We start from the raw sequence: 4754 nt of genomic DNA, 5'->3' as shown, positions 1-4754 counted from the left end.
CCAGGCAGTTTGCTTCGTGGGTCTGTGTCCCTGAAAATGCATGTTTACTGCGGTGGAAGTAAGGACCGAACCCCATTCTTGCAAAGCTCTGACCGCTGCAATGCTGCGAGCCCTCTAGCACTCTAGACGATCGGATTCACGAGCACACATTGCACCACGCACGTAAAATGTGTGATTGCTGTAACAGCAGGGCCCTCAAGTAAGCAGACACGCACGTGATTGCTTCCTCGTAGCGAGGGCCGCCCTCATGCATCTGTTGTTGACGCATGTGCTCCACCTCGAAACTCAGGCGGCGCATGTCCTGCGGCTGGCGATGACTCATAACGATCGCGGAGCTGCGGCGGGGAATGATGCCCTTCTTGTGGCGCGGGGCGGTGCCCTCGTCCGCAGCGACTTCGTCGTCACGGTAACGAGCATCCGTGTCGCCCTCCTCGCTGTTGACTTCAGGGTCTTTCTTTACGTCGACGCCGCGCGGGTTGCGGACCTTTTTGAGCGGGCCCTGGTCCACTTCACCCCGTTGATCAGGGTCTGCATCCCCAACTGCAAGGCCGCTCTGGCCAAAGCCAGAGAGCCCCATCAAATCAGAGGTGTCCACCGAGAATAGGCCTGTGTGCACCCGCTTTGGGGGCCGCTTGCGCAGAGCCATTGTGTCGCCCGATTCAAACCCTCCCGCTGCGCCACGCCTTGGATTCAGCCCACGACGCTCCCGGCTGTTCATCATCAACAGGTTGTCCACTTCATTCTGCTCCTCTGCTGCCACATCTGCAAACCATGGCCCTTTGCGCAGCGAAAGAGTTCGTTCTGCATGGATGGCATGCAAGGTACGAGCCGCTCACAACATCGTTGGAGGCCCAATTTCAAAACGCCATGCGTCGTTTGATTCTTAACTCCCGATTTCCTTTAGCTGATGCTGTGAGCGACATTCACGGCAAACGACATGAGAGGCGCGCAGGATCGCACCAGCTGCAACTAGGAGAGCCTCGAATTTCTGGCTGCCCTCATTCTCGCTGCGGCATGACCGAATCGGGCCACGGTTCCAGGCGTTGCCGCCCTCAGCTGTCCCAGCCACACGGTTTCGTGCTGCAGCTACCTGCCCATCCATCATGAAGCACATGTCGGCTCCAAGGGCGCCCCGGGGTTGCGACCCTAGGGCACAGCTGCAAACCTCAATACCTGCAGTGACCAGCTGGGAGTCTCCCTGGGACTTCGCGTCGATGATCTCAACGTCCACCATGCAGGGGCACAGTCCAAGCGTCTCCAGATCATGCTTGATCACCGTGAAGAGGTAATTGTTGTCGTTGCCGTATCGGTTGCGGTCGAGGTTTGTGGAATACTGTGCCCCATTCTCGTCGATGAGATGATGCTTCTTCAATTCGTCTGGGATTCGGTGCGTGCCTGACGAGAGCTCCAGAACCTTTGTACGGCGGGTGTTATTTGCGAGAATCTGGAGCACAGCATCGGTCAGGCGCCACAACGGCGACAGAGCAGACCTCCGTCCAACACTGACATGCGGATCCACGGAGCGCCACCATTACTGACCCAGGGTTGCCACTGGACATCCCTAATCGCAGACTGGTACATTGCGGCAGTTGGGTCCTAAAAAGCCGCTTTCGTGAGGTCGGAACTGACGGATGCTCGTGCACGCCCTTACCGGACGGAGAGTAAGGAAAGGTTGGTGAACAAACCGCACTGCGTTCGGGACGGCCTCGAAATATGTTAAAACATATGGTCAGACCCGCCACAACATCGCATGCCAAAATCTTTGTCATTTGTTCAAACCCCACGCAGTGACCTACTACTACTACGCCGCACAACAGCTGGAATAGCAAAACCAGGACAGACATCATTATAGTTCATCACAGACCCACGGACGATATGAATATCCTTCATGCGTCGGACAGTGTTCAGGGATGTCTGTTCAAACAAGACAACGTGAAGCCGGTCGTCTCGTAACGGCTGTTTCGTGCGACGACACACTGGGACAGGATGCTCTGCCATACACACCAATTCCAATGGACAACAACAAATATTGCTTCACTTGTCAAATTTCAACTGTAATTGGAAAGCAGGATCCGTTGCGCGGACGTGCATGCAACATACCATCAGGATGTTGCGGGAAGGTTGCTGATTCACTTCCAGGGTGTGCAGAATGGCCAAAACCTGCACAAGCAGGACAGTGAGACTTGCTGCTGCACAAAACAAAGATGGGTGAATTGTGGACGTCATGAGGGGTAACAGATGGTGCCTGGCTTGTATTGACCCATCACGTGATGCAACTGCACCATCCATCCACTACACCGACAGCAAAGTGATCACACTCATCACAGAGCATGGCAGCACTGTTAAACGGTCACGAACAACAAACTCTGAAAGAAGAGCTCACCTTTAGGAACGCTGCGGTGACAGATGCGCATGCCTCCGTGTCTACGGGAAGTTTCAAGTGGTTGTCAGGATCTGGGGCATAGTGCTCCCATCGAAAATGCGCCTTGTACCTGTAAATGGGTCAAACATAAGCACACAGTAACTCCAAACGAAGCCCGGGCTATCAGCGTGTACAATAGATCAGCTGCTGCAACAGTGCTCGCGTTCGGCTGGGTAACGTACAGCAGCTGGTTATTGGTGGGACGGCTTCTTCCCAACGCTGCAGCAGCAGCGACTTGCTTCTGCATCTTTCTGACGTCCCAGCGATCGTGACCGCCTCAATGGCTCATGTCAAGCGCTCCATTTGCACTGGAAAGCTGGGGAGAAAGCGATGCCTCTAACTTGCCGTGTTTCGGAAACACTGCCGCAGCACTTGGAAGCAAGAACGGTATTGGATTCACCACACAATTCGAACCTTGACGCTTAACTGCTACGAAACCCAACTACGCGTCACAATGGCTCAAGTTCAGCAGGAACCTTGTCTCTTTACTTTTCGTACAAGCAAGATGCGACGTCAAACCAACAGCAGCTGCTTCCCGTTTAGGACATCATGATCAAAGGACGTAAGCAAACGTTTCCTTTCCATGCACGGTTCATTGATCGAGCGGTAAATAAAAAACTTCTAGAACAAGCAACTATGCATGCTTGCTTTCGGGATGGCGCATGACAGCAACACAAGGCTTACAAGGACAACTAGCGGGGCATTCCCGTTCCGGCTGCTGTACTGTACTTCATTATCTGGAATTTTGTGGCAATAGTTGAGATAGTTGCCATCACACAGGCTGATTGGCGAGCAGGAGTCCGTAAGCTCTCGGAGGACAAAACACCTGACGCGGACAACGTAGTCACGGCCTTTGACAGTGCCAGTGAGTGGATGCGCTCGCGATTCGAACAAACTCGATGTCTGTTTACATGCTTGCCTGATTATTTGCTCTATGTGTCACATCCATTAAGAAACGGTCAGCGAACGCTTGATCGTGATAAGACGGCGTCCAGCACCTTGTCGAATCCCTGACATGCCTGGTTCAGAAAATAATAGCACGCCACCGCATAGGTATATGCTGATAAAGCGTTCAAAACCCGTATCAAATCGTTGTGTCTTGCCGCATCGAGGTTGAGAACTTCGAGGCAAAGCACAAACTAATTTCGCTCAGCTCCATTCATTCACTTGGATGTCAGCACTCGACAGACACAACAAGAATGTCAGGAAAAAGGCTTGACGAACAATATGTTTGGTGTGAGAAGGTGGGGACTACGTCTTTGTTAGTCGACCACTTGTCAGGCTAACAGTGATACTGTCAGTGTGTTCGACAACTTGATGTGTTGAACATGCTGTTCGAGTCATCGTCACTCCAGTCGATCGTCGGTTTCGCGTCGCACCTCAGCGTTGCGGAAGTCCCGAATGACTTATATCTTGAGCTTAGCACTCAAACCAATATTTTTTGTCCGTGGTTCATTCCAGTCCTTTTCCACGTCAGCATGCAAGCCACAGCTCGCTTCGCCGCTGAGGCCTTGCCTCGGCTGGCGGGTGGTGCCAACCAGGTCAGGGCTATGTCTTCTCATGGTAGCCCTGCAGAGAATCTCAAGGCCATGAAGATGTGGACGTACGCGACTTTTTTTGCGATACCCCTGGTCACAGCGTTCGGTGTTTATACAATGTCGCAAGGCCATGAGCATGGGCACGGAGGACCTCACTACCCGTACATTAAAAAGCGTGACAGGAAGTTTCCGTGGGGAACCAACTGCGACCTGTTCGATTTCAGCTGTGGCAAAGAAGCTCATCACTGAAGGCAGCGTACATCTGGCTGGAGCGGATCTTTGACGTGCGTGTGATTACAGTAGTATTCGCGGTTGTCACAAATTGTCTGAATGCTACTGGTGTTGTTACCGTACAGGCAATTCGTGCTTCCCCTCCCTGTAACTCGTGGTTTGAGGGTCCTGAGCACGGCAACTTGTTTGAACGTTCTCTGCTCAAGGCATATCAATTCTGCACGCGTTCAAGTTTGAAGACTTCTTAGGTGCCCAGCCCAGGATTATGCACGTTCTATCGTGGCTTTTGACTTTTGCAAAGCAGTTGGCTAGGGTGAACTACGAAACACGGCATATATTCATGCGGTTGGTAGCATATGTGAGGTGTTTGTCTCTAAATTCTGAGGTCCATCTGTAGCATTGCGTTCAGTTGTGTAACAGCATGGAGAGAAGGTGGTTGACGATGGTAGTGAAAACCCTGCTGTTGTGTCACCCACGTCTGGTTAGCTTCTCCCTGCACGGATGCAAGCACACACGCCAGTGCAATTGCTTCGTACACATGACGATACATGGGAAGTATTTGA

Source organism: Nuphar pumila, unplaced genomic scaffold, assembly GCF_984573655.1.
Source record: "Nuphar pumila unplaced genomic scaffold, dmNupPumi1.hap1.1 HAP1_SCAFFOLD_1337, whole genome shotgun sequence".
Lineage (NCBI taxonomy): Eukaryota > Viridiplantae > Streptophyta > Magnoliopsida > Nymphaeales > Nymphaeaceae > Nuphar > Nuphar pumila.
The sequence above is the reverse complement of the archived record's forward strand: the minus strand, read 5'-3'. Positions refer to the sequence as shown.